Source organism: Muntiacus reevesi, chromosome 1 (assembly GCF_963930625.1).
Source record: "Muntiacus reevesi chromosome 1, mMunRee1.1, whole genome shotgun sequence".
Classification (NCBI taxonomy): domain Eukaryota; kingdom Metazoa; phylum Chordata; class Mammalia; order Artiodactyla; family Cervidae; genus Muntiacus; species Muntiacus reevesi.
Window position 1 is genome coordinate 59,029,430 of NC_089249.1, and position 21,109 is coordinate 59,050,538.

The window sequence follows — 21,109 nt, forward strand, 5'->3', positions numbered from 1 at the left end:
ATCAAATCATGGTATGTCCATACACCGGAATCACACTGAGATGCTAAAAGAAATTGATTACCGATACAAAATCATGAACGAATCTCAAAATCATTCTGCTGAGTGGAAGAACCCAGACACAAAAGGGCTCTTGTTGTAGTTTACTAGGTAGGCACTCGGGTGTGTGTTTAACTTTCTGAGAACCTATTTGCCGGCAACTCTAAAAAATGCAAACAAACTTTTTAGTGACAGAAGGCAGCCTGGAGAGTGGAGGGCAGAGAGGAGAGGGAGGGACCAGGACATCGGGGTAGAAATGTTCTGCCTCTTTGGTGCAGTAGCAGTTTCACAGGTGCAGACGTCTATCAAAACTCATCAAATCCTATCATTTAAACAGGCGCAGGTTATTGTACATAAATCATACCTCGAAATGGTAATTATTTTAAAAATGTATAAAGCCACAAGTGTAAGAGAAGAGAAAGCAGAGCAAACAAAAAATGTCAAAAATACAGTTTTTAACAGCTTTTTGAAATATAATTGACATAGACCCCAATCTGGACATATTAACTGCACATAGATTTAATGTATATACTCTGCTGAGTTTGGAGAGACTGAAGAGAGGAACAAAACGAGGGAGAGGAAGGAAGGGAGAGAGGGAGGGTGGAAGGACAGACTTCATTCTTGGCTTGCAGACAGATGCCATGATGGGATATAGCAAGAAGGCGGCTGTCTTCAAGCCAGGAGGAGAACCCAGCCCTGCTCACACCCTGATCTCACACGTGCAGACGTGAGAAACACATGTCAGTTATGTAAGACCCCAGGCTTAGGTATTCAGTTTAGGCGCCCGAGGAGACAAATGGAGGCTGTCTACCTTTACCCACCTCCCCTCCTCTTCCCCCCACCCCCAAGCGGCTCTCCAGCTCACCCACCGCCCCCCAGCTCCCACCAGGTCCACCCACTGAGGCCGTCTGGGCTAGAAGCCAAAGCCAGGGGGTGCACGGATGCCCCTGACTTTTGATTCCGCTGTGCATATTGTGTGGCTCTCAGTTCTCTCCAGGCCATCTGCCAGCCGCCCCGTGATGGCTGCTCCAGCTAAGGACATTAGATGCTCAAAAATGCTGTCAGCTTTCTGGTCAGCATGAGCCTAGAGAGGGGACACTGCAGAGTAGCCCCCACCCCTGGCACGGGACTGTCCACCCCAAAGAGAAGGATACAAACAAGGTCTTGCTCTCCAGGGGAAAGAAAAAAAAAAATTACTCTCACGCGCCATCTAGTGACAGGGAGAGGTATGAGCCAGAGTTTTGGGACGCCGGGGAGGACGAAACTGACTCGGTTCAAGGCGACTGGAGTTTTGGACACAGAGAGAAGTGCTCAGAGGAGGGGCCCCGCGGGTGGAGGTGGCCACAGAACTGTCACCAAGGAGGTGAGAGGTGAGGAAAGATAGGAACTTACATTTAAGCAAAGCATTTTACTGAGAAGGGAGAAAGAGAGTTAGGTGTAGCAGTTCTTTAAGAAATTAAACATGCACAACTAGCTGATGACCTACAAAGGGAAAGAATCTTTTTTAACTTATTTTTTATAGACGCATAATGGCTTTACATCGCTGTGTTAGTTTATGCTGTACAACAAAGGGAATTAGCTCTATGTCTACACGGTCCCGTCCCCTCGGGCCTCCCTCCCACCCCGCGCCCCACCACCCCACCCTGGGCCATCAAGCTGAGCTCCCTGAGCTATGTAGCAGCTTCCTGCTAGCTGTCTATTCCACACGCCTTGGTGTATATACGTCAACCCTGCTCTCCAAAAAAATAAAAGTGGCTACAGGTATACCTATAACTGATTCACTTTGCTCTACACCTGAAACCAACACAACATTGCAAAATCAACTATACTCTAATAAAAAAATTTTTAAAAAACGCACTTGTACAAATGTGGCCTCATAAAAATTTGTGTTCAGAGTTCGTTGACTTTAACTGTCCAGCTGATGCTGTTGCAATGTGTTCGTTGATATAGCTAACGTGTTAGTATTCATCGTCCACAGTATCTTGAGGTCTGACGTATAGCATGGTGACTATAGTTAACAACACTGAATGATACACTGGAAATCTGCTAGGACAGTAGACTCCAGGTGCCTTGCTACAAAACCTGCTAAATGTGTTACGAGATGGATGGGTATGTTAATTAGCTTGGCTATAATAATGATTTCACTGCTCATATACATATCAAGACAGGGAGCTATACTTCTTTAACATATACAATTGTTTACTTAAAAAAAAAAAACAAAAAAGCAAGGTTTGGGACTTCCCTGGTGGTCCAGTGGTTAAGAACCTGCCTTCCAATGAAGGGGCCGTGGGTTCTGGTCAGGGACCTAAGATCCCACATTCCATGGAGCAACTAAGGCCTCGCACCCCAACTACTGACCTTTGCGCCCCAACTAGAGAGTCCGTGTGCCACAACCAAACCTCCCAGGTGCTGCAAGTAAGACCCAAGGCAGCCAAATAAGTAAATATTTTTTTAAAAAGAGAGTGTCGCGTTACTCAGTCACCCTGAGCCATCTTAGACCAAAGCCATTGTTTTGCTCTGAGTTCACAGGAACACTTCATTCTCTGTTTTGTTTTTTCTCTTAATCATCAGGCCCGGTCTTCCATATAAGAATCACCTACAGACTTTGCTACAGCAGATTCCTGGGCCCCTCCCACATTCCAGGGCGGTGCGCCCATAGGTCACCCTTTGAGAAAGACCCTTGTGGCCCCCCAGGTCCGCTGCAGGCCACCTGCTGAGTCATGTGAACACGGTCCTTCCTTTCCTGCCCCCAGGTTCAGGATGACAGAGTGGACCTGCTTCGTGCAGAAGAGCGCGGCTCTGGCCCATTCATTCCTGCATTCATTCAGCAAGCCCCAAGCACCTACTTTGTTGCGCCAGGCACTGTGGCTGACCTGCCTCCCACAGCCCATCAGAGGGCGGGGCCAGGGCCCCTCTGCGCCTCCTCTAGTCCGCGTGGGCGTCGGAGCCGTTGCCTGGGCTCTGCCCTAAGACCGGAGCTCCAAAGCACCCCTGCACCCTACTAGGTGGGGCCTACTGCTTTCAAAAGCTGGGTGGGCGGCCTGGCCGCCTCCTCGAGCCATGTTTCCTGGTCTCCTGCTCCCAGGGCTCCTCCTGCCCTCCAGGCTGCTGACACCTGAGGACAAGTCAGGCTAACAGCCCGGCCAGCTGACCCAGACCAGACTGGACTCTGCAGGGGTCCCGCCAGCCCTGCAGCTCCCCACCAGACCTTGGAGACTGGGCCTTGCCTCTTCCCCACCCTCAGAGTTCTCCTCCCAGGACCAGCCCCTCCTGCCCATGCTCCCCTGGGAGTGTCCCTCCTCTCTGTCCCCCCTCATCCAGGCATCTCTGGATTTCGGACACCCCCGGGGCCTGGGTCAGGGCCATGGTGTTCCCCCTTAGGATGAAAGGGCCAGCCGAGGGCCTGCTTCTGTGAAATGAAAGCCTCTCACCATCTGCCCGTCAGAGTCTTGGCCAGCTGATTGATGATAATTGAGCACTTACTGTGTACGCTTCGGAACTACAAAGACTAAGATGACTCGGCTTTGAGAAGTGAAGGAGCACGGCAGTGGAGCCGGTTAGCTGATAACCCCAGCAGAGGAACAAGGGCAAGACCAGGACCTCAGTGAGGCAGCCTGCCGGCAGGGTTCTAGGCTGAGTTTCTAAGGCCTGTGGCCTGGATGGAGCTCCTCACTCTGTGTCTGAGTAGCCATGTGGCCAGGGCGGTCACTGAGCCTGTCCTGCCTCCGCTTCCTGGTCTAATTAACGGGAACAACATCACGCGGCTTGGTGCGCTGTTGTGTTACTATTACATTGACCAGCACGGACAGAGGATTTAGGGCTCAGTGGCTCTAGGCTCTCACAAAGGGCCCAGCGGGTGCCGGCTGTCGTCATCCTTGTCATAACCGTCATCCTTGTCTCCACTGCTGGCACCGTCACCATCCTCAGGATTCAGAGGAAAGCGGAGCCTTGAGGATGACGGTATTTCACAGAGATGGGTCTTGAGTTGGACCTCAAAGCAGAGGGAACTGGCTGCAGGCCTCAACGATGTTTGGCCCTTCCTGCTCTTGACACACACTACAAAGGGTTTACTGAGAAGATCGGGAGTCAGGCGCCAGCCAGAGAGCTGTGCATGGAAATACAGAAAAGGATCCAGTGATATTTACCAGCCCCTGAAGTGCAGATGGAGTTAAGACTGGCGTGCCAGTAAAAGTGCCTGCCACCGAAGTAACCAAAAAAAAAAAAAAGAAAGGACCTTCCTGGTGGTCCAGTGGCTAAGATTCCAGGCTTTCAATACAGGGAGCACAGCTTCGATCCCTGGTTGGAGAATTAAGATCCCACCGGCCATGCAGCACAGCCAAAAATTAAAAAAAAAAATGCCTGCCAGTTTGTCTTGTGCGGGCTGTCTGGAAGGAGTGAAAAGATGAGACTCCCTTTCTCACTCCCCGACTCCCCCTCTACTGCCCCGCCACCAGCTCCACAAGCTCTCAATGGACTGCTTAGGCCTTAACAACTCTGGAGAGCTATTATGATCTATCGGGTGAAAAAAATCGCCTACTTTACAAAGTGGTGTGTGTGATTTTCACCACTGACGCTAACAGCCACAGAGAAGCATTTCAGCCGGCTGAGGGAATAATCGGCGAGCGCCCACCTTCTCTAAGCGTGGATTTATACAATGAAGGCAATTAGCCCCCCGGGGCCCCCTCGGCGCCGTGGAGTAAATAGCGCACACCTCTTCCATGGGCTGAGTATGTGTTAGAACCGTTGCTCAGGAACCACTGTGGTCAGCCTGGGAGGCCATCAAATACTCAGAGACTGTCTTCACAAAGCCTTCTGTGGCGAGGCAGGGGCCCCAGGGAGCACCCACCAACCAGAAAAGAGGCTTGAAGTTCTGCCTGTCTGCCACCAGCCAGTGAGGGTTAAAAGCAGAGGAGCCGGGGACGTCCCTGGTGGTCCAGTGGTTAAGACCCCTGGATGTGACTTGGATCCCTGGTCCGGGAGCTAAGACGGCACACGCCGCCCTTGCTCTGAGAAGCATCTAAGTTGTCCACCCCTCCATCCACCCCTTCCAAGCCACTCCTTCTATTGCTCCAAGATAATCACCCCACTTCCTTCCTTCGTAGCAGCTGGTCATCTGCAGCTGTTACACCTACTCGTGGGTTTGCCGCATCCCCACGAGGTCAGGGAGCTGTTCTGTCCCATCTCCACCAGGTCACCAAGGCCCAGGGCAGTACCTGGCATACAGTCAGAGCTCAAAAAATATTTGTCCAGTGAATGAAGGAGCCAAGACCGTGTCTTATAACCGCTACAGCACTTATCACTACAGCCTGTCCATTCTTTATTTATTTGTTGGCTGTCTCTCTGCTCTGCCTAGAACATAAGTTTCATGAAGACAGGCGCCCTCTCTGCCTCAGTCTCCACCGCATTCCCAACGCCCAGAGCAGTGCTGGGCATGGAGCAAACCGTTAATGAATGGTTGCTGAAGGTCGGGTGGTTGTTGATGAAATCTTATCATTTTATCAAATTCCTGATTATATGTGTGTGTATGTGTATCTTTTTAAATAGGCTACTGTTCAAAAATTGTCTTAACATGGGAATTCTCTGCTGGTCCAATGGTTAGGACTCAGGCTTCCATTGCCGTGGGCCCAGGTTCAATCCCCGGTCAAAGAAGTAAGATCCTGCAAGCCGAGTGGTGTGACCAAAAATGAAAAAATTGTCTCAACATATTTTATGGTGTAGCTTAATATCATACACACACACATACACACATTCCTCTCATTAACCTGTTCTATGCATTTTGACAAATTATAGAGTACTTCTGGACTAGAGATATAATCCACATGATGAGATAATTACACTTCTAAAACACATCAACTTCTAAAACTTCTATCAACTCTAATCTCCTAGTATTCCATATATTCTGCTTATTGATACACAGAGTTTAAACCATACCTCGTCCCCCAACATACTGACTTCAGTTCCCGGGCCTTCCTTACCCACAGGTGAGTATGGGCATTTCCTGGGGTGCTTAATGGTGTGTTCTCGATGCCAGGCTCCACAAAAATGCTGGGGAAAACTCTGAGCCGGGAAGAAACGCTGCCTCCCTACGGCCTCCTCTCTGTGTCCCCTGTTCTTATAAGGGTTCCAGTCTTGCTGGATCAGGGCCCGCCGATTCAGTGGGCAGTGACAGACTTTCTCTTCTGGGGCTCCAAAATCACTCAGCATGGTGACTGAAGCCATAAAATTAGAAGACGCTTGCTTCTTAGAAGGAAGGCTATGACAAACCTAGACAGCGTATTTAAAACCTAGACATCACTTTGCCAACAAAGACCATAGTCAAAGCTATGGTCTTTCCAGCAGTCATGTGAGAGTTGGTGTGAGAGCTGGACCATAAAGAAGGCTGAGCACCAAAGAATTGATGCTTTCAAATTGTGGTGCTGGAGAAGATTCTTGAGAGTCCCTTGAACAGCAAGGAGATCAACTCAGTCAAACCTAAAGGAAATCAACCCCGTGTACTCATTGGAAGGACTGATGTTGAAGCCGAAGCTCCAAAACTTAGGCTACCTGATTCGAAGAGCTGACTTATTGGAAAAGGCCCTGATGAGGATGAGATGGTTAGATAGCACCACCAACTCAGTGGATATGCGTTTGAGCAAGCTCCGGGAGATTGTGAAAGACAGGGAAGCCTAGCGTGCTGCAGTCCATGGGGCCTCAAAGACTCAGACAGGACTTAGCGACTGAACAACAATTCCAGTAGCTGTTCTGGAGGCTCTCTGTTCTTATTCATGCCTTTGACAGGAAGTTCCTTGAGGGCAGGAATAAGCCTTTCCTATATTCAGTTCTCAACAGGAAAGTGTCAGTTACTGAATAGTTACTTAAGTATCGTGGTGCTCAAATAAGGTTTGTTGGGCAATTAATCATACATCAGATATCAGTGTTCAGTTCCTCACTGGGTCCCAGATGTAATAATAGTTTAAGTGGCAAACCCCTCAGACCCTAGAAGGTTACACCATGCGGTCCAAGTCCTGCCCTTCAGTACTCGTCAGATGGGCCAGCTGGGGAGAGCGGACGGTCACTCTGGATATTTGGAGATCCAGGGCAGTCCCTGAGCTTTTGCTTTATTTGGAAGGACCCACAGAGTACAGGCTTCCCTGGAGAAGGAAACGGCAACCTACTCCAATATTCTAACCTGAAAAATCCTGTAGACAGAGGAGCCTGGCAGGCTACAGTCTATGGGGTCACAGAGTCGGTCATAACTGAGCAGCTGAGCACAAATCTACCTCTACAAGGATTAAGTCATGTGCTACTGCAGCTGCTGACCTTCAATACCCTCTGAAAGGAGTTTAGGGTGAATAGCAGAAAGGAGGTATTCAAGCTCAGGAAAAAACTGGCAGGACAGGTCTTCAGATAGTTAGATATTCTCAGGAACTGATTTTATGAGCCCGGTTCTTATATCTCTTCATATCTAGAAAAGCACTAAAATCCTTCACGGTAATGACTGTTTCTAGTGCCTCGCAGAAGCTTCATGACACTAGCAGGAACTTTCTGCAAAAAATGCGTACTCAATTGAATGTAACCCCCTTCACTAAAATCACATGTACACTGTCTTTCCTCCGGCCTCTTTGGAGCAGCATCTTAGAGCTATCTGAGGTGCTGTCTCCTGAGCTGCCCTCCTCATTTTTCCCCAGATAAACTTAACTCTCATGTAGTGCGTTATTTTGAAGGCGACACAGCCAAGGTCTTTAATCCTTAACTATCAACTTGAATGTTAAATGTGGCCACATGTACGGTGGGAAGTTCACGGATACTGACACCCTGGGGTCCTGGTACAGAAGCTGGATCGCCATGCACCAAAGGCAGCGCCCTCCGAGGTTTTGCTGGACATGAATTGTTTCTACCGCCTTGGTGCTGGTTTAGCCGCTCAGTCATGTCCGGTTCTTACGACCTCATGTACTGTTGCCCGCCTTAATCCCTTCATTTCAGATTACAAGAGTCCACACCCTGAATCAGGAGCTGCAAAGTAAGTACTCATCCTGTCGTTCAGTCGCTCAGTCACGCCTGACGCTTTGCCACCCCATGGACTGCAGCACACCAGTCTTCCCTGTCCTTCACTGTCTCCCGGAGTTGGCTCAAATTCACGTTCATCAAGTCAGTGATGCCATCCAACCATCTCATCCACTGTTGTCCCCTTCTCCTCCTGCCTTCAATCTTACCCAGCATCAAGGTCTTTTCAAATAAGTCAGCTCTTTGCATCAGGTGGCCAAAGTATTGGAGTTTCAGCTTCAGCATCAGTCCTTCCAATGAATATTCAGAGTTGATCTCCTTTAGGATTGACAGGTTTGATCTCCTTGCAGTCCAAGGGACTCTCAACAGTCTTCTCCAACACCACAGTTCGAAAGCATCAATTCTTTGGTGCCCAGCCTTCTCTCTGGTCCAGCTCTCACATCCATACATAAGTACTGGAAAAACTATTGCTTTGACTAGACGAACTATTGTTGGCAAAGTGATGTCTCATCCCACCATCTGCCCTATTTTATCCTTTGTGCAAATGTGCAGTCAGCAAATGACCTGGACACACCTCATTTCAAAGACTGCCAACCACTCTGCTAAAGAATCGAATCTTCCTCTTAGCCCTTACATGTACAAACCCCAAGGTGCTGGAGTTGTGATGTAACTTGCTCCCTTCAAAAGTGATTAGAGCAAACTTACTCACCAGGGGAAGGCAATAAAGGAGGAGAAAAAATAATCTAAATATCTTGGGCCTGTCCCTTGAGATGTAATTAGTGTCTCTTGGCAATCTTTCATTTTTAGCTCCGTCAGAATTTCTGGCAGCAGGTTAAGCTGCTGAGAATGAAGTAACAGCTACTAATTAGCACACAGATTCATCAGGTAATGCTAAGAAATACAAAGTAATTGGTCTGGGGGATGGAAAGTATAAATCGCTCTGGACATTGATTTCCACCATAACGGTATCAGCCCGGCTGTCGAGCTTAAGGGACCTAAGGCTGCTGACCAGTGGCCTGGTTGCTGCACTGAGAGTCTGGCACGCTGTTACCACTGGTGACAGGGCAGCAAGGTCACATCCTCTTGGAACTTCTCTGGTGGTCCAGTAGTTAAGATCCACACCCGTGCAGGGGGCACGGGTTCGAACCATGGTCAGGAAACTAAGATCCAGCATGCTGAATGGTGTGACCAAAAATTTTTTTAATTGTCCTATTCTGGGTGAAGCTTCCCCAAACAAGCTCAGCCCAAAGTCACTTCCTTGTTCTCTGCATTGTGACCTGCCATTGATGAGTTCATCATGTCCTGTCCTGGGACTCAGCTTGTGCTGTTATCTTCTATCGTCATTCAACTGAGACTGTTGTCTAACTCCTATTGTCACTTTAAAATATTCCTGGTGAGAATATAAACTTGAGGAGAGAGGCCACAGTCATTCCCTACATGTCCACAACTGATCCTTGATTACCAATAGAGCTACTTGAGAAATAGTGAGAGGGCTTCCCTGGTGGTTCGGTGGTGAAGAATCCACCTGCCAAGGCAGGAGACACGGGTTCGAGCTCTGATCCAGGAAGAACCCACATGTCGCGGGGCAACTAAGCCCGTGTACCACAACTCCTGAGCCTGGGCTCTAGAGCCGGGAAGCTGCAGCTTCTGAAGCCCCATGCACCCTAGAACCTGTGCTCCGCAACAAGAGAAGCCACTACAACGAGAAGCCTGCGGGCCGCAGCTAGAGAAACGCTCTCGCAGCAACAAAGGCCCAGCACAGCCAAACATAAATAAAACTCAACGTTTAATAGTGGCTGCACCAATTTATCAAAACAGAAAAGAAATCATGACAACCCGGAGGAGTATATTACCTTTCCGCAGAAAAGACACTCGTCGAGTGGGAATTTGTGTATCACGAGCTTCAGGTCATTCAGAACTGAGGCTCTGGGTCAGCAACCCCTGTCCCAAGGCTGGAACAACCGGAATGATGGAGAGGGCTCTGCAGGGGCTCTCTGCCTCTCCTCTCTCTGTCCATCTGTCTCTCTTTCTCTCCCTGTGTAGCCTCAGGCCTTCTCCCTCTCAATGTAACCTCTTCAGGTGATCTTTCCAGGTAACTGAACCTTTACCATGGCAGCTCAGGGCTCCACCAAGTGCAAAAACATCCTTAAGGAAGGCTTAGCCCCAGAATTGGCACAGCATCCCCTGTGCGCACTGTATTGGTTGAAGTGAGTCACGTGGCCAGAGTGGGCGGGGCCCAGACAGAGGATGAATTCCAGGGGCGGGTCCAGCACAGCCACTGCGGAGACCGGCGCCAACACTAGCCTCAGTATCAGGACCCGAATTCCAACCACACCTCTTTTTGCTACTTCTGAAAGTGAAACTGTTAGTCACTCTGTCGTGTCCGACTCTCTGCGACCCCATGGACTATAGACTGTAGTCCGCCAGGCTCCTCTGTCCATGAGATTCTCCAGGCAAGAATACTGGAGTGGGTTTCCATTTCCTCCTCCAGGGGATCTTTCCAACCCAGAGATTGAACCCAAGTCTTCTGCACTGCATGCAAATTCTTTACCGTCTGGGCCACCAGAGAAGTCCACTTAAACATCTTAATCAAAAGTAAACATCCCCCTATAGTTAAGTACGTTTCACCTTCAAAACAAATGGCCGTGAGCCTGTGGTCAGCACAATAGATGCCCAGCCGAGAATCTTGAACCTGAATTACTGTGGTTCCACCGCTGGGTCACTTTGGCCAGCATCATCATTCCTGGAACCTCAGTGTCCCCTTCTGCAGCTGTGAGAAGAGAGAGATGACATAGTTTGCACACCTCACCCCCTCACAGTGTTGTTATAAGAATTTCAATAAAATAACACAGATGAAGAATCTTTGGAAAAGCTTAAAGGACTGCACAGGTAGATATTATTTTAAAAGAAAGTATATGAATATTTACTGTGAAGAGCAGACTCATTAAAAAAGACCCTGATGCTGGGAAAGACTGAAGGAAGGAGGAGAAGGGGACAACAGAGGATGAGATGGTTGGATGGCATCACCGACTCAATGGACATGAGTTTGAGCAAGCTCTGGGAGATGGTGAAGAACAGGGAACCCTGACGTGCTGCAGTTCATGGGGTTGCAAAGAGTCGGACATGACTGAGCGACTGAACAACAAATTTGAATATTTAAGCTCTGCATCTTTGTTTTCTTTTTTTTTTTTTAAGTCTGTTTTTTGGAGGCCTTCTAGGAGAATCCTGAGTTATATACCATCATGTTACAGTAAATATGAAAAGCTTCCAGCTCCCATCAGCTGATTTAATGAGGTTCTTCTGTGCTGATGGCTGTTTATTTTTCTCAGCTCTCTTTGCTGCTGTGAACTCACCCTGAGTAAATATTGAATAAGTATGCAACCTCACTCTTAGGTTTGGTCTCCATGACTTAATGGGAAGCATGGACAGGCTCTGTCTCACAAGGGAAATTTTTGGAATCAACCACAACCACCTGCGGTTACTGAGATAATTACTCAAGGAAGATGCTATTTACAGGGCAATCAGAACTGTACTTTAGGCTACACTCTGAGGCAAAACAAAGCAAAACAAAAGCTTACTTGCTCAGGGTACAGTCATTATAGGGCTTAACAGGGGGAAATCTCAGGTTATAAGAAATAGACTTCGGATGTATATTAGTAACAACAATCACCTGAGATGCTTGTGTATAAATAAATACAATAAAACCATGAATTTTTCTCATCAACCATTAAGTTGTCATTCCATGACCACGGACTCTCTGTCCTCTGTATGGTTGATGTCACTTAGTTTTGGCATAATAAGACCTGAGGGTCTGTTTCTAAGACTATCTATCTCCTGGGATTCAAGGGCCCCCAAACATTGACTAATTGGAAGACAGGTGTGGAAAGAGAAGTATGCAATGGACTGAAGTGTAGTGGCATTCTGAGTGTCCTCGAGACTCATCAGTAATTCTGGGAGATCGTTTCCCCAGGTGGCTGAATGAGGTGGCTCTCGGATGAAATGACAGTCTGGGTGGTGGACGAGTGTGCACCCAGGCAGGCCTCAGTAGTCACCATTCACTGGGCAGTGTCCAGCGTCCAGGCTTAGTTTTCCTTGTCACTCATCTTAGGCTGCTCTTCACGGCTCTGCACAGTCCGGCCTTCTGCTGGTGGTTGTCGTTGCTTAGTCGCTAAGTCATGTCCAACTCTTTGCAACCCTATGGACTGTAAGCCCACCAGGCTCCTCTGTCCGTGGAATTTCCCAGGCAAGAATAATGCGGGTGGGTTGCCATTTCCTTCTCCAGTATTTGGGGCAAAAGTGAAATATTCCCCTCTGGAATCTAGAGGTAAGAGGAATGAGGCTGCTTTCAGAGATTGAAGAAGGAAACGGCAACCCACTCCAGTACTCTTGCCTGGAAAATTCCATGGATGGAGGAGCCTGGTAGGCTATAATCCATGGGATTGCAAAGAGTCGGACACGACTGAGCAACTTCACTGGTTCACTGGTTCAGAGATGTACTTGAACTCTTAGATGATAACAATGTTAATGATTTGCAGGAGTAATCAGAGAATTTCTAGAAATGTGAGACCCAAGAGTTTGGAATACGCCCCAGACTCGGATGAAGAGGTCTGGGCAGTGGTGTGCTGGTCAGTGTTTAACAACGGGCTCTCTGGGAAGAAGTCCTGACGTGTAGGATTTACAGCTTCCATGGTGGAAATGCTCCACCACAGCCAGTTCGAGCTATTGACTCAACAAAACTGGCTGCAGAGTTGGGAAGAGGCAAGCATAGTCAGTTCTCCCAAGCCAGCAGGAACTGGCTCCAGCACACCCCAGGACTGGAACGTGAGTGTAAGCCAGTGAGCAGAAACCAAATTAATCATATTTTACCCTGACTGAAGGAATTCTGTGCAAACTAAAAGAATGGTGATCATAGGAAAGTTGATAACTCATGGTAGGAAAGTTGGTCTGTCTTAACGATTCTTCGTAGCCAGGAGTGGAACCCCCTGAAAATATCCCTTTCCATATTTGATGATATTTACTCATATTTCAAGATCCTGTTCAAATGATTCATCCTCTTATTTCTGCCCAGGAAGAACGGCTACCTTGGGAGCTGCTGACAATAGCTGCTTTCACCCATTGTCCAGGGACGTGAAAGGAAGCTGCCCTGGTGTGTGAAGACTTCTTCCAGCTGCGGGCGGTTTCCCTTCGACTCCATGGGAGCCGGTGGAGGGGATGAGGAGCCTAGCAACGAGACCTGCCTTCAAAGTCCAGGTCCAAAAACGGGGTGGCCTCTGCTCTCCTGACATTTAGCGGCTCGAAATTAGACTGCGATCCATATCAATGTTACCACATGCCACATGTCAGGTGCTTCCTGACAGACGTGGGCGCGTTAATTAAGACTGCAAGCCCTGCCCGGTGAAAAGGCAGCTCCAGGGTGCTTTCACCACGCAGGCACACGGGGTGGGGAGGGAGGGAGAAATGACTCGGGACCAGAGGCACACAAAGGAGGTGCTTGATGAATGAGCCTCGCTCGGACTAGTGGAAAGTAACAGACAGCCTAAGCTCCGTCTGACTCCCGGCTCCACTGATGAACTTGTTATTGAGAAGACAGCTATGCTTGCAAGGAGGTCTAAGAGGTCTCAGACTTCATGAAAAAACACAGAGATCATCATTCTGTTCAACAGTTTTTTAAACTCAAAGCATAGCCTCCATTTTTAGAGAGTCTTAACACAACTGACGACCGGGCACTTTTCCTTGGAATCTTTGGCGCTGACCAGGGCAGTGCACAGCTTTAGAGGATTCCAAAGATGAAAGATGACCGTTCACTCTGTGACTGCTCCCCCTCAGTCTGATCTCAGTCTTTATTATCTTATACTTCCTCATTTTGAAGCTCTCCAACGGTCCTTTGTAGGTTGGCGAGAGAGTTGCAAAGCTTTGGAAAGCATTTACTTCATCTCCAGTCCTTATTTCCTAAATAATTCTGGGATCCGTTGCCCATGGGACCCTTTGGGCTCCCCCATAGTCTCCGAGGCACAAGGAAGGAAGGCTTGGGGAGAAACACGCCCTTGCGCACTTTAGATGAGTATCCCTCTGGGTGACAGGAGCAAACTAAATACTGGCAGCGCTTTCCAGAACGATGATGCAGAGAAGTGTCCAAAGCTGCGGCGTCGCCTTCCGCTCTGGCAGCATTCCCTTACTCCTAAAAGGAACCAGGGGAGGTAACTATTGCCAGAAATACGAGGAGTGATGAGTAGCTGTTCTCCTAGGATAATGAAGCATGTCAACCACTCTGTCATCCTTCTGCTAGACCAGACTTTAGCAAAAGCATCTTCCTGCCGAACCAGTGAGCCTGACGTGGTTATCTGCCCATTTGGGCTGAAAGGCAGCAGGCAAAGGCAGCTTCTCAGAGGCCAGGAAATACAGCTTTATCTGTCGTGTCTCTGGGTGATGGACATTTGCTGACTGTTAAATATATAAACTGGGGCTTCCTTGGTGGCTCAGACAGTAAAGAATCTGCCTGCAATGCGGGAGACCTGGGTTGGGAAGATCTCCTGGAGAAGGGAACACCTACCCACTCCAGTATTCTGGCCTGGAGAATTCCATGGACTATAGAGTCCATGGGGTCACAAAGAGTTGGACATGACTGAACGACTTTCACACACGCAAATATATAATTGTGAATGAGTCACTGCTTTGCCCCCTAAGATAATACCAGAGGCTTCCCCTAGTTACCTTGTGCTGGTTAAATCTACATGTAGCTGCACAATGCCAAAAGTATCCCACTTTAAGCAAAATTTCTTATGCTATTCAACCAAAGCATGCCTTTTAATATACAAAGAGTCAGTCAGGGATGACTTTAAATAGCCAGCTCAGCTCCAAACCCATCCTGTTGCTGTTCAGGTGCTAAGTCGTGTCCGACTCTTTGCATCCCCATGGACCGCAGCACACCAGGCTTCCCTGTCCTTCACTGTCTCCCAGAGTTTGCTGAAACTCATGTCCATTGAATTAGTGATGCCATCCAACCATCTCATCGTCTGTTGTCCCCTTCTCCTCCTGCCTTCAATCTTTCCCAGCATCAGGGTCTTTCAGTGAGCCAGCTCTTCACGTCAGGTGGACAAAATATTAGAGTTTCAGCTTCAACATCAGTCCTTCCAATGAACACTCAGGACTGATCTCCTTTAGGATGGACTGGTGGGATTTCCTTGCAGTCCCAGGGACTCTCCAGAGTGTTCTCCAACACCACAATTCGAAAGCATCAGTTCTTCAGCACTCAGCCATCTAAAGCCGATCTAAAGGTAGTAACTAGCAAGTTCATCATACAGATCTGTGGAAACACATGAGAGTTCATGATTAAGAGCAATTACTCAGGGACTTCCCTGGTGGCCAGTGGCTAAGAAAGACTCCACGCTCTCAATGCAGGAGGCCCAAGTTTGATTCCTGATCAGAGAACTAGATCCTGCATGCTGCGAATTCCCAGCACAGCTAAGTAAATAAGTAAAAATAATATTTTTTTTAAAAAAGAGCAGCTACTTACTATACAAAGCATTCCTAAGGAAATGCCCACTCTTGGAGTGTTTATATTCTAAGTTGGCAAAGGAGGAGGAGACAGAACTTCATTCCTTTTTTCCCCCCTCCACTTCCTCGATGTGAAATTGTATGAAAGCAAACAGCTCTTTGTTGGAGTGAGAGGTGTAGTCGTAATGTGTCTGCTCAGTCGCTAAATCGTGTCTGACTCTTTGTGACCCCAGGGACGGTAGCCCACCAAGCTCCTCTTTCCATGGAATTTTCTAGACAGTAATACTGGAGTGGGTTGCCACATCCTCCTCCAGGGGATCTTCCTGACCCAGGGATCAAACCTGTGTCCATTGCATCTCCAGTACTGGCAGGCAGATTCTTTACCATTGGGGCCACCACGGTCATAAAAGAAGGCTCAAGTATGAGGAAAGAGAAGCACGCGCTCCCTTGCAGCCAAGAGGATGGAGGAGCTCTGCAAGAGGCTTTTTTTAGTTCAGCAAAAAGTCATACTGACGCTCTCCCATGAAAAATCCTAACATTCTAGTTTAAATGTAAACAGTGTCCTCTTAAATGCATGACTGGGTTTGTGAAAAAGAAAAGGAAGTTCTCAATGTCAAAAGCAAAGTGGGAGCAGGGATGCTGGAAGGAGAACCAGCCCAGAGGCATCCTCTGTCAACCATGGGGAACAAGAGCTTCAGCTGTAGAAGACGAGTCTCAGGGGCACGCAGGTGGGCGTTTGCATCGGAAACCACTGCGAGGGTGAGGTAGGACGAGCCTGCCCTGAAAGGGGTCAGTGAGGAAATGAGTCTGTCTCCGTTTCAACTCTGGGTGCAGGGGGAAACGGCAGCCCTGGAAACTCGTAGCTGCAAACTAGTCTTCACGCACGTACATAACTTCAGTTAACACCACCTTCCCAGGTGGTACTAGGGGTAAAGAACTCGCCTGCCAATGCAGGAGATGTAAGATGTGGGTTCAGTCCCTGGGTTGGGAAGATCCCCTGGAGGAGGACACGACAACCCACTCCAGGATTCTTGCCTGGAGAATCCCATGAACAGAGGAGCCTGGCGGGCTATGACTGAAGCGACTTAGCACACACTCGGGTCCAGAAAAACCTGAAACTGAGAATTTGATCCAAAGTGGTCCCAGGAGCCTGACAGAATCAAACTAAAATCTTCACCCTCAAGCATGTCCTCAAATAATTCCCACTGACACTGTTTCCGGGATCGTAACTTTTGGTCAACACACACACACACACACACACACACACACACACACACACACACAGAGACAGACACACACACACAGACACACACACACACACATACACACACAGAGACACACAGACACACACACACACAGACACACACATGCACACAGACACACACACACACAGAGACAAACACACACACACATACACACACTCACACACACATACACAGACACACACAGACACACACACACATACACACACACTCACACATACACACACAGACACACACACACATACACATACACATACACAGACACTCACACACACACATACACACACAGAGAGACACAGACACACACACATACACACACATACACATACACTCACACACAGACACACACAGACACACACACAGACACACACGCACACACACGCACACACACATACACACACACACACACACACACACAGAGACATAAGTCTCCATGAGTGAGTGAACAGATACAATATAAAGCAGACTAGTAAAGGCTTCAGACTTTGAAAGTCATCAGATACACAACAGAAAGTAAATCTATCCAACATATTTAAAGAGAAAATGGAACATCTGAATACAAAATGAGAAACTCTGCAGAAAAAGATCAGGCAGATTTTAAAAAGAAATAATTAAAGCTTATAGAAATAAAAAGCATAAAACTTGAAATTAAAAACATCAACATGTTAAACAGCTGGCTAGACAGAGGTTGAGAAATAACTAGTGAACTGGCTGACAGACCTAAAGAAATTACACGGGATACAACATACACAGAAATAAAGATGGAAAATAGGGGAAGTTGAGAAGCAAGAAGGAGGTTCCAGAGATGACAGAATAGGGAAGAGATGGCTAGTTTCCCTAATTTAATTAAAGAAGTTGACTCTCACGTTCAGGATTCTCGGTGAATTCTAGTCTGGACTTTTTTAGGAGTCCGTACTTCAGAATATGAGTGTTGAACTGTCGTCTTCTCTATTAAAAGACCAAAAGGTCTTAAAAGCACCAAATGCTTTTGAAAATCAAAGTTAGCAAACCTGCGCTAAGGGACAGTATACTTCAGAATATACTTCCACATACCCAAGCAGGAAACAGCTTCTGTTATTTAAATATTATATTTAAGATAAGGTAAATGCTTTTGAACTGTGGTGTTGGAGAAGACTCTTGAGAGTCCCTTGGGCTGCAAGGAGATCCAACCAGTCCATCCTAAAGGAGATCAGTCCTGGGTGTTCACTGGAAGGATTGGTGTTGAAGCTGAAACTCCAAAACTTTGGCTACCTCATGCGAAGGGTTGACTCATTGGAAAAGATCCTAATGCTGGGAAGGATTGGGGGCAGCAGGAGAAGGAGATGACAGAGGATGAGATGGTTGGATGGCATCACCTACTCGATGGACATGGGTTTGGGTAGACTCCAGGAGTTGGTGATGGACAGGGACGCCTGGTGTGCTGCAGTCCATGGGGTCGCAAAGAATTGGATACGACTGAGTGACTGAACGGGATTATAACAAAAGGATAAAATCCATATGAGTGCACAATGATGTGAATAAATGATTGCACACATAAAAGGAGAAGAGACAAATCTTCCTCTCAGAAGAATTCCAAACAACATGTTCGATACTCTCCCCACAAAGAAGTGGCACTTCATTGCCTGTCCTGCCCCCTGAGGATGAACTTGATTCTGTCCCAAAGAACATTGGAAGAGGAAAACAGTAAATTCAGAGTGGAAATGTGAAGCTACCACGTAAACCAAGTGATCAAAGTTAACATCCCAGGATTAAGTCATGTTGAAATTATGTACCGGGACTTCCCTAGTGGTCCAGTGGTTAAGACTCCATGCTCCCAATGCAGGAGGCACAGGTTCAATCCCTGGTCTGGGAACTAAGATCTTGCACACCACATGGCATGACCAAAAATATATATATATATATATATATATATAAAATACTCTACAAAATAAAGTAAAATCTATTTTAAAAGAGACAGACAAATACCATATGATATCACTTATATATATGGAATCTGAAATATAACACAAATGAACCTATCTATGGAAGAGACACAGGCTCACAGACATAGAGAGCAGACTTGGCATTGCCAAAGGAGGGGGGTGCAGGGGAGGGAAGAACAGGGAGTTTGGGATTAGCAGATGCAGAGTCCTACATGTAGGATGGATAAACAGCAAGCTTCTGTAAGGCACAGGGAACCGCATTTAATAGCCGGTGAAAAGCCATAACAGAAAAGAATATGTATATGTCTGCATCATTTTGCCACACAGCAGAAAGTAACACAACGTTGTAAATCAACTACACTTCAATACAATTTAAAAAATAAAAAATAAATCGAGACGGAGAGTGGAGTTACAGAGATACCGTTAACTGAGGGTTAATGACGGGGAGACTGCAGGGGGCAGCGGACAAGGACGTGGTGTCCAAGGAAGAAATCAGACTTTGAAGGTTCAGGCTTTGAAGGTGACATCCAGAGACGCTGGGTAAGCCACTGGGTATACGGAGCTGGCGTTCAGGGCAGAGGTTTGGGCTGCAGATTAGAGTCTCATATCATCTCCGTGAGCCTTTTTTTAAAAATAAATTTTTATTTGTTAATTTGAGCTGTGCTGGGTCCTTGTTGCAGCGTGCGTGCTTCTCACTGCAGTGGCTTCTCTTGCGGCCGAGCGCAGGCTCTGGGGCACACGGGCTTCAGTAGGTACACCGCGCGGGCTCCATACTCGTGTCTAGAGCACGGGCTCAGGCGCTGTGGCACACGGGCTTATTTGCTCTGTGGCATGAGGGATCTTCCTGGACCAGGGTTCAAACCCATGTCTCCAGCACTGGCAGGTGGATTTTTTTTTACCACTGAGCCACCAGAGAAGCCCTACCTGCCACCCACCCACGTGAGCCTTTTGTAAGATTCCCACACAGATTCCTAAATTAAAATAAGTCCTGTGTGCCCCAGTTTGGGATGTAGAAAAGATCTATAATTAAAAAAAAAAAAAAAACCTTAAGAAGGATTAATACATAGAGAGACCAGCTTTGCAGAAGCAGCAGTGGGTTAACAGGCTGGATTATGATCGCTGAGTACGAACGTGCCATCTGAAGAGATGCCAGAAGGAAAGTTAATGAATTGCCTCTGCGGAAAAGACGAGGATGACATTAAACCAGGATTGCCCTGGAAAACCAGAAATAGCCGGGTGCACGGAATCTTGGCCAGTTGCTCTCCTGCAACGTGGTTTAGGGACAAGAGCCAGCATGTGATGTTGTCACGAGGAGCACAGCATCTAGGGGGAGTTTTCTGGGTTTTCATTTCAGTCCCACAGTTTCTTTTAACTGAGGATGAGTCATTTAATTTCTCTGGGCTTCCCATCCTTCATCTGTTAGGACAGAGTCACACCGCTGTTCACTCCCTGATCTGTCGTGAGATCTCAGTGCTACGATCTGTTAAAAAGCCTGGTCCCTGCTCCCTAAACGTCACCTCTGATCATGGTCACCTGTCTCCTCCACTTCTCACTGACTCTGTGAGAGCCTTAGATTCGCTCTCCCATCACCAGCTAGTAACCCTGTGTATGGCACAAGCCAGCATTTCAAAGAGTATTTGTGGAGTTGAACTGAGCGTAAAAGGGGCACCTCCCGTGGCATTAGGGAGGGGACTGTGACCACTCGGAGCCTCCCATGCCTGCGACCATCCTCTGCTCCCTCCCTCCTGCTCTCCTGGGTTAAGCCTCCTCTTGTGCTCTGGTTTCAGGCGCTCCTTCTCAAGAACCGCATTCTAACATCGTCACTCTTTCTTTGTTTTCAGCCTCTTCTTAGATCCTTCCACTCTGTACTTTAACATGCTCAGAGCCCCTCTACTTTTAAAGATAACATTTTAAAAACCACCCCTCTGCCCCGTTACCTGGTTCAGTTCTCTCCTGATCTCTGACTTTCTGTTCTCAGCCCAGCCTCTGTCAAGCGGTCCACAATGTGTCTGCTCCTCATTTCTCAGACCATCCAAAGGGCTTCTGCTCAACCTTCCCTTCTCCAAAACGGCTGACTGCAGGGTCAACAATGACCAGGGATTTTGCTAGATCCAATGGGCATTGTATTAATACCATCTTCATTTTACTTAGCCTTTCAGCTGAGTCAACACCCCTAACCATCCCCTCTCTCTTGAAACACTGACATATTCCCCTAGTTTTCTTCCTGTATTTCTGGCTGAGTGTCCTCAGTCTCCAGGCTGGCTCTCCATCTGCTAGTGATTTTTAATACCATGGAACTCCTCAAGAACGTGCCTTCCCACTCTAAATTCCACCGCCAGGCAATTTCATCCACTCACAAGGCTTTGATAATTCTTTGAACACTTATGATTCCCAGTTCCAACCTCTTCTGTG

At 47.6% G+C, this 21,109-nt stretch overlaps 1 protein-coding gene across 1 annotated transcript in view; it reads left to right on the plus strand.

Annotated features, from left to right (window-relative positions):
- The first annotated feature begins 4,721 nt into the window (after positions 1-4,721).
- Positions 4,722-21,109, plus strand: part of FAM118A (family with sequence similarity 118 member A) — a 343,668-nt gene continuing 327,280 nt past the window's right edge. Inside the window, exon 1 of the mRNA XM_065945378.1 lies at positions 4,722-4,732. The gene's annotated coding sequence lies outside the window, so the exon portion shown is untranslated. The remainder of the gene's footprint in view (positions 4,733-21,109) is intronic.